Here is a 9,111-nt window from a genome sequence, read left to right as displayed (position 1 = left end):
CTTGTTCTTAACCATCTCCTTAACCATCTCCTGAAGCTTACTCAAGCTCAGTTTGGTTAGCTTTCCATGATTGTGGTTTTCGTTCTGTCTGCCTTCTGATGGATAAGGATAAGAGGCTTGAGAAAGCTTCCTGATGGGAGAGACTGGCTGTGGGGAAAACTGAGTCTCACTCTGATGGGTGGGACCATGCTCAGTAAACCTTTAATCCAAATTTTCTGCTGAAGGGGAGGTGCTGTGTTCCTTCTCTGTAGTTTAGTGTGAGGCCAATTATGATAGGGGTAATGGTGATAATGGTGACCTCTTTCAAAAGGACTTATACCAGCATGTGTGGCTCTCAGGAATGTTTTATTCAGTGCCCCTGACCCCGTGGCAGGCCACTGTCACCCATGCCTCTGCCGGAGACTCCTGGACACTCACAGGAAAGTCTGGCTCATTCTTTTGTAGGGTCACTGCTGTTTTTTTTTTTTTCCCCTGGGTCCTGGTGCTCACAAGGTTTTGTTTGTGCCCTTTAAGAGTCTGTTTCCACAGTCCTGTGGAAGTTCTGTAATCAAATCCTACTGGCCTTCAAGGTCAAATTCCCTGGGGTTCTCAGTCCTTTTGCCAGATTTCCACGTTGGGAAATCTATTGTGGGCCCTAGAACTTTTGCAACATTCCAAGAACTTCTTTGTAGAATTGTTCTCCAGTTTGTGGGCATTCTGCTCAGAGGCTTTATGGTGGGGCTAATGACCACTACCTCCAAGAGGACGTTATGCCACATGCCTTGCCTCCCAGGTCTGCTGCAGCCAGAGACCCTGTCCCCCTGGCAGGCTGCTGCTGACCCACACCTCTGCAGGAGACACTCAGACACTTAAAGGAAGGTCTGGTTCAATCTCTTGTGGGGTCTCTGGGTCCTGGTGCACAAGGTTTTGTCTGCACCCTCTGAGTGTCTCTGGCAAGCATGAGATTTGAATCTGAATATGATTTCATCCCTTCTACCATCTTGTTGGGGGTTCTCCTTTCCCCTTGGGCATGAGGTATCTTTTTTTGGTGGGATCCAATATTTTCCTGCTGATGGTTTTTCAGTTTCCTCCTGATGATAGTTGCCCTTTTGGAGTTCTCATGGGAGAAGATGAGCACATGTCCTTCTGCTCTACCATCTTGAAAGCAATATACTGTACACATTGACATAATAACTAAATGTTGTATGTGAACCTTGATTGTGTTAAGTAGTTACAATAGAAAAAAAGAGTCCAAAATGTGGTGGCTAAAAAACAAAGGGGAAAAGCCCACGTAAAGGGAACAAAGAAAAAATCCACAGATCGGAGTGAGAACCTCAGGTGAAACAAACACTCCCCCTTCCTGGCTAGCCCTGATTTGCATAGGGAAGGCTCAGAGGGGAGGAGACAAAATGTATAAAATGAGGAAGTCAAGCTGGGTTGGGGCCTTGGCTCTCTTTTGGGGTCACCCTGCACTCACACCTTGAGGGTGTACTTTGCTTGTGGAATAAAACTCTGAGCTGTAACCAAGCTGTACCACTGGTCAACTGTTTCAGATCTTTGCTGCAATGAGACAGAACTGAGGAAATTATACACTCTCCCTACATATCTGGTGCTATGACCTGGATGTTATCTAGCTGAAGTAGCCTTGGCTCGGCTCCAGTGAGGCAGAGACAAAGCACAGCAGAAGCCCAACTTGGCAAAAGTTGATGCTGTGGAAACTGCAGAAAAAGAAACCCAGTGCAGGGGAAGTGACAAGAAGCCCAGCGTGCTGAAAACCAGGACAGCAAACACAAACTCAGCAGAAAGCTCATACGGCTCAGTCTCAGATTCCAGAAGACCTCCAGTTAAGGTAAGAAGTCTTCACCCCTATGGCTGCAAGGACATATGGCTAACAAAATCAATTCTTTTACAATCTCTCATTTCTTGTTTCCTCAAACCTTCTGCAAACAGTGGGCACAACTGAGGGACTCTGGTAGGGGCTACAACCCAATGTGTCCTGAAGGCTCCACTATCTGCTGTGCCCTAGTAACTGTTGCCCAAGCAAGTGAGAGTTCTTCTCTCCTTAATCTCCTTTGTCTCAAGGATCAGGCCAATGAAAGCTGTGGGCACAGGTCAGGCATCTAGCAGTTTTTCCAGCAGGTTATGAAGGGGATTCTTTGGCACGTTCTTCCCACTGCTTTTTCTTCCCGTCCTTCAGCTCCTCTCTTCATCTATAGCACTGTTTACAAAGTATTGGGCAGGTCATCATCTTTCCATTTCCAAAAGTTGTGCTTGAAACAATTTACCTAAGACTGGAATCACATCACTCGAATCCATGTGACTGGGATTCTGTGCTGTGTTGTGCTTAGTTGCTCAGTCATGTCCTACCAAGATTCCAGCCTGGCCAAAACCCAGGGTGCCTGGTTTCAGGGCCTAATGAAGGTCAGGTTCTTGATGTCTCATTGCAGAAAGAATTCAATGAGAGACACAGGGATAGGTAAGAGGTAGATTTGTTCGGAATCAGAGAGAAACACACTCCACAGAGTGTGAGCAATCCCAGAGGCCGAGTGTGGTGGCTGTGAAATGTGGTGTGGTTAGTTTTTAAGGGCTGGGTAATTTCATATGCTAATAAGTGGGAAGATCATTCCAACTATTGGGGAACTGCCCACTCTTTGTCTTTTGATAAATGCCTTGGAACTGTCCTGGCACATCTGGGTGTGTCATTTTACCTGGAAGATTGAAGATCAACGCTTAGTTGAAGTCGACTTGTCTGCCATCTTGGACTCGTTTGATTTAATTGGTTTATGTTATGTTCTTGGGTTATGTCATTCTCTCAAAAGTTGTGCCTGGCCCCCTTCCCTCCTGTCTCCTGCTCTCTTTGTGAGCCCTGTCTGGGACAACAATGTTGCCTCTACAATCTTCTGGCAGGACAATCAAAAAATAAGGAGTTCCAAAAGGGAAGGGTTATATATGTACCTGGGAAAAGGAGTACGTCAAGGCTGTATATTGTCACCCTGCTTATTTAACTTATATGGAGAGTACATCATGAGAAACTCTGGGCTGGAAGAAGCACAAGCTGGAATCAAGGTTGCTGGGAGAAATATTAATAACCTCAGATATGCAGATGACACCACCCTTACGGCAGAAAGTGAAGAGGAACTAAAAAGCCTCTTGATGAAAGTGAAACTGGAGAGTGAAAAAGTTGGATTAAAGTTCAACATTCAGAAAACAAAGATCATGGCATCCAGTCCCATCACTTAATGGGAAATAGATGGGAAAACAGTGGAAACAGTGTCAGACTTTATTTTTGGGGGCTCCAAAATCACTGCAGATGGTGACTGCAGCCATGAAATTAAAAGACGCTTACTCCTTGGAAGAAAAGTTATGACCAACCTAGATAGCATATTCAAAAGCAGAGACATTACTTTGCCGACTAAGGTCCGTCTAGTCAAGGCTATGGTTTTTCCAGTGGTCATGTATGGATGTGACAGTTGGACTGTGAAGAAAGCTGAGTGCTGAAGAATTGATGCTTTTGAACTGTGGTATTGGAGAAGACTCTAGAGAGTTCCTTGGACTGCAAGGAGATCCAACCAGTCCATTCTGAAGGAGATCAGCCCTGGAATTTCTTTGGAAGGAATGATGCTAAAGCTGAAACTCCAGTACTTTGGCCACCTCATGCGAAGAGTTGACTCATTGGAAAAGACTCTGATGCTGGGAGGGATTGAGGGCAGGAGGAGAAGGGGACGACAGAGGATGAGCTGGCTGGATGGCATCACTGACTCGATGGACGTGAGTCTGAGTGAACTCTGGGAGTTGGTGATGGACAGGGAGGCCTGGCGTGCTGCAATTCATGGGGTCGCAAAGAGTCGGACATGACTGAGCAACTGAACTGAACTGAACTGAAGATCCTCTGACTAATCCTGAGGAAGTCTGGTACATTGATAGAAGCAGCTTTGTCTTAGATGGAAAAAGAAGAGGAAGAGCCGGATATGCAGTAGTCTCCAATTTCAAGACCATAGAGGCTAACTGTTGCCACAAGGTACTTCAGCCCAATTGGCTGATCTCATAGCTGTGACTCGAGCTTTAAAGCTGGGAAAAGGAAAAAGAGTAGGCATTTACACTGACTCCAAGTATGCCTTTCTGGTGCTACATGCACATGCTGCTATTTGGAAAGGAAGAGGACACTTGACCACCAGAGGGTCTTCAATCAAGTATGGTGATCAAATCCTTATGCTCTTGGAGGCAGTCCATCTGCCTGCTGAGGTTTCAGTCTCCCACTATGCTGCTGCTGCTGCTAAGTCACTTCAGTCGTGTCCGACTCTGTGTGACCCCATAGACAGCAGCCCACCAGGCTCCCCCATCACCAAAAAGGGAGCACGGAAGTGGCACAAGGGAATCAAGCAGCTGATTAGGCGGCTGAAAGAGCAGCATTACAAAACAATGACCTAATAGGGGTTGCCACCCTAGTTCCACAGATTAATTTACCAGAAATTCCTTATACTGAAGGTGAAACTCTTAAAGCTAAGAGTAAGGGTTTTAAAGAAGATAATATGAGGTGGATCCAAAAGGAGGTACTTGGGCCATCTTGAATGAGATGTGTTGTTTCTGGCTAAACCCCTCCAGCCAAGTTGAAGAAAGTCTCACAGTCCTCAAGAAAAATATTCATATTCTACAGGATCTCAAAGAACGAGCTGGAGAATCCTCAGGGTGTCTATAATCTCTCCTTGGGGATCTTTCTCCCGGTGAGGGGGGATTTGGAGTTGACTAATATCCCTACTAACCCCTGTTAGCACCATATTGATACTGCTTATAATTGTTCCATGTAGTATCAGTTATTTAACTCATTTTGTCTCTGATCAGGTCAACAAGCTACAAAATGCAGTGCTAGTTCAATAAGGATATATAAAACTACACCAACTGCAGAAAACATCTATCACTCACTCTTAGACGGATACCACTACAAGGACTCTGAGGCTTGAGACTAGCAAGAGGGAAGGTCCAATGCCCCTTGCCGACCCAGCTTAGCAGGAAGTAGCCAGAGAGACCTCGGTGCCCCTATTCCCAAGGAATTGGGCCTCCCATCTCTTGAGAAGGGAATTTTAGGTAGTTAGAATAGGAGAAGGCAATGGCACCCCACTCCAGTACTCTTGCCTGGAAAATCCCATGGGCGGTGGAGCCTGGTAGGCTGCAGTCCATGGGATCGCTAAGAGTCGGACACGACTGAGCGACTTCACTTTCACTTTTTACTTTCCTGCATTGGAGAAGGAAATGGCAACCCACTCCAGTGTTCTTGCCTGAAGAATCCCAGGGTCGGGGGAGCCTGGTGGGCTGCCGTCCATGGGATCGCACAGAGTCGGACACGACTGAAGCGACTTAGCAGCAGCAGCAGCAGCAGCAGAATAGTAAAAAGGAGTCTAAAGTGGTGGTGGCAAAAAGACAAAGAAAGGGAAAAGCCCATACAAAGAGAACAAAGAAAAAATATGCAGACTGGAATGAGAACCTCCGGTGAAACAAACACACCCCCTTCCTGGCTAGCCCTGATTTGCATAGTACAGGCTCAGAGGATGAGGAGACAAAACATTTAAAAAGAGGGAACTAAGATGGTCTGGGGCTTCTCCTTTGGGTTCCGTCTGCCCTCACACCTCGAGGGTGTACTATCCTTTGTTTGTACACCTCAGGGATAAAATTCTGAGCTGTAATGGAGCTGTAACACTGGTCCACTGTTCAAACCTTTGCTGTGGTGAGACAGAACTGAGGAGATTACACTCTTTCCTGACAATTGGATCCTATGTGGTTGGATGAAGGGAAGCAGCAAAACATACATCTGCAGGACAATTTGGAAATTTTTGCCATGGATTTGCAAATATGGAATTACTATTGGTTTCCTTAAGTATAATCATATCATTATAGTTAAAAAGGAAAGTGAAAGTCACTCAGTTGTGATCAACTCTTTGTGACCCCATGGTCTGGAGCCTGCCAGGCTCCTCTGTCCATGGAATTCTCCAGGCAAGAATAGTGGAGTGGGTTGCCATTCCCTTCTCCTGGAGATCTTCCCAACCAGAGATGGAAACCAGGTCTCTTGCAGGTGGATTCTTTACCATCTGAGCCACCAGGGAAACCTGCAGTTAACATGAAAATATCCTTCCTTTTAGGCAATGAACTATCTAGAAACAGCTTCATTTTGGACTCAATCTACTTTCAGATGGTTCAATTTAAAAACATGTGACACACTGGAAATAAAAGCAAAAATAAACAAATGGGATCTAATTAAAATTAAAAGCTTCTGCACAACAAAGGAAAATATAAGCAAGGTGAAAAGACAGCCTTCTGAATGGGAGAAAATAATAGCAAATGAAGCAACTGACAAACAACTAATCTCAAAAATATACAAGCAACTTATGCAGCTCAATTCCAGAAAAATAAACGACCCAATCAAAAAATGGGCCAAAGAACTAAATAGACATTTCTCCAAAGAAGACATACGGATGGCTAACAAACACATGAAAAGATGCTCAACATCACTCATTATTAGAGAAATGCAAATCAAAACCACAATGAGGTACCACTTCACACCAGTCAGAATGGCTGCGATCCAAAAATCTGCAAGCAATAAATGCTGGAGAGGGTGTGGAGAAAAGGGAACCCTCCTACACTGTTGGTGGGAATGCAAACTAGTACAGCCACTATGGAGAACAGTGTGGAGATTCCTTAAAAAATTGCAAATAGAACTGCCATATGACCCAGCAATCCCACTGCTGGGCATACACACAGAAGAAACCAGAATTGAAAGAGACACATGTACCCCAATGTTCATCGCAGCACTGTTTATAATAGCCAGGACATGGAAACAACCTAGATGTCCATCAGCAGCTGAATGGCTAAGAAAGCTGTGGTACATATACACAATGGAGTATTACTCAGCCGTTAAAAAGAATTCATTTGAATCAGTTCTGATGAGATGGATGAAACTGGAGCTGATTATACAGAGTGAAGTAAGCCAGAAAGAAAAACACCAATACAGTACACTAACACATATATATGGAGTTTAGAAAGATGTCAATGACGACCCTGTATGCAAGACAGGAAAAAAGACACAGCTGTGTATAATGGACTTTTGGACTCAGAGGGAGAGGGAGAGGGTGGGATGATTTGGGAGAATGGCATTCTAACATGTATACTATCATGTAAGAATCAAATCACCAGTCTATGTCTGACACAGGATACAGCATGCTTGGGGCTGGTGCATGGGGATGACCCAGAGAGATGTTATGGGGAGGGAGGTGGGAGGGGGGGTTTATGTTTGGGAATGCATGTAAGAATTAAAGATTTTAAAATTAAAAAAAAAAAAGAAAAAAAAAAACATGTGACACACACATAAGCACGAATCCTCACACAAAGCAACTCACTGTTGAGATAATGTTAACCACTGTTGAATCAATGTGAGAGGTACATAGGTGTTCTCCGTACTAGTTTTTCAAAGTTTCCCAGGTTTGAAAACTTTTAAAATAAAATGTTGAGGGGAAATGCACATCTAGACAAAGCTCTTGAGATATAATTCATAGTGTCTCAGAAAATTTTAAAGATTTAAAGTTGCCTTGAGATTTTAAAGATCAAAAGTTCATCTTTTATTTTGTTGTTGCTCAGTTGCTAAGTTCAACTGTCTGTGACCTCATGGACAGCAGAAAGCCGGGCTACCCTGTCCTTCACTACATCCCTGAATTTGTTCAAACTCATAGCTATCAAGTTGGTGATGCCATCCAACCATCTCACCCTCTGTTGCCCCCTTCTCCTCCTGCTCTCAATCTTTTCCAGCAACAGAATCTTTTCTAATGAGTCGGCTCTTCACACCAGGTGACCAAACTGTTGGAACTTCAGCTTCAGCATCAGTCTTTCCAATGAATATTCAGGTTGATTTCCTTTAGGATTGACTGGCTTGATATGCTTGCTCTTCCATCTTTTTCTTGGCTGATACATAAATAATTTTATTTCAACAATGGTATAAACAAGATTACACCATACACAATGTACAAATAAGCATTAAAAAGTATGAAAGTTTATTACTACAATATAACAATAGAATGGGGGCTGATATCGACAAAATTTTTAACTTTCTTTACACTTTAACCAGGCTTCCCTGGTGGCTCAGAGGTTAAAGCGTCTGGCTCCAATGCGGGAGACCTGGGTTTGATCCCTGGGCTGGGAGTTCCCCTGGAGAAGGAAACGGCAACCCACTCCAGTGTTCTTGCCTGGAGAATCCCATGGTCGGAGGAGCCTGGTAGGCTACAGTCCACGGGGTCGCAAAGAGTCAGATACGACTGAGCAACTTCACTTTCACGTTTTAACAAACGATAGTGTAGTCTCAGAAAAATGCCATAAAATTTCTTGTTCAATTTCACTTGGAATAAAAAGTCCAACCCCCCCCCCCCCACTCAAAAACCCCTTATTTCCTCCTTTCCCACTGGTGAAATCATTAACTGTGTCCTCGAAAACAGTTTTTATTCTGTTTGTGTTCCTCTGATGGTGGACTTTTGTGCTATCAGTGAAAACCTGGGATTCTACCGCGGGTCCTATGCACAGACCTATGCTGCAAACAATAACTAAAGAAAGCCGAGAAAAAATAATGCTTTATAAAGAAGCAGCTGACGGCCAAAAATAGTTCAATTATTGGACTTAGAACGCATCCATTAGAGCCCAAATCTCTGGCCAACCTAGGACACTAGCGCAGGCTTCGCAGTCCGTAAGCGCCGCAGCGTTCCCAGAGCCAGCGGCCTCCCAGGGACGAACTTCGGGAAGGCTCACTCCCCCTTTCTCCTCGGCCATTCGGGATCGAGGTATTGGGTCAGCCCCCTCAGAGTCTACCAATAGTAAGCGAGAGGCGGGACCAATCACTCCTGCCCCTCTGCCAATCGAGGGCGAGGGGCGGGCCTGGGACGGCCGCCGGAAGCAGGGCCCTGGAGCGAGGAGGAGGGGCCCGCCTCTACGCTTCGGCCAATTGAAAGCAAAGGGTGGGTCCCAGGGCGTGTCCCGGAAGGCGGCGCGGGCTCAGGTGCGGAGGCTGGGCGGCCCGGTTGCGGCCTCCGGCGGCCGGCAGTATGGAGGACGTGAGTGCTCAGTGGCAGGTGGCGAGCGACCAGCCCGCATCCCCCTCCTCTG

Source organism: Capricornis sumatraensis, unplaced genomic scaffold (genome assembly GCF_032405125.1).
Source record: "Capricornis sumatraensis isolate serow.1 unplaced genomic scaffold, serow.2 scaffold3, whole genome shotgun sequence".
Taxonomy (NCBI): Eukaryota; Metazoa; Chordata; class Mammalia; order Artiodactyla; family Bovidae; genus Capricornis; species Capricornis sumatraensis.
Note: the sequence above shows the minus strand (reverse complement) of the source record.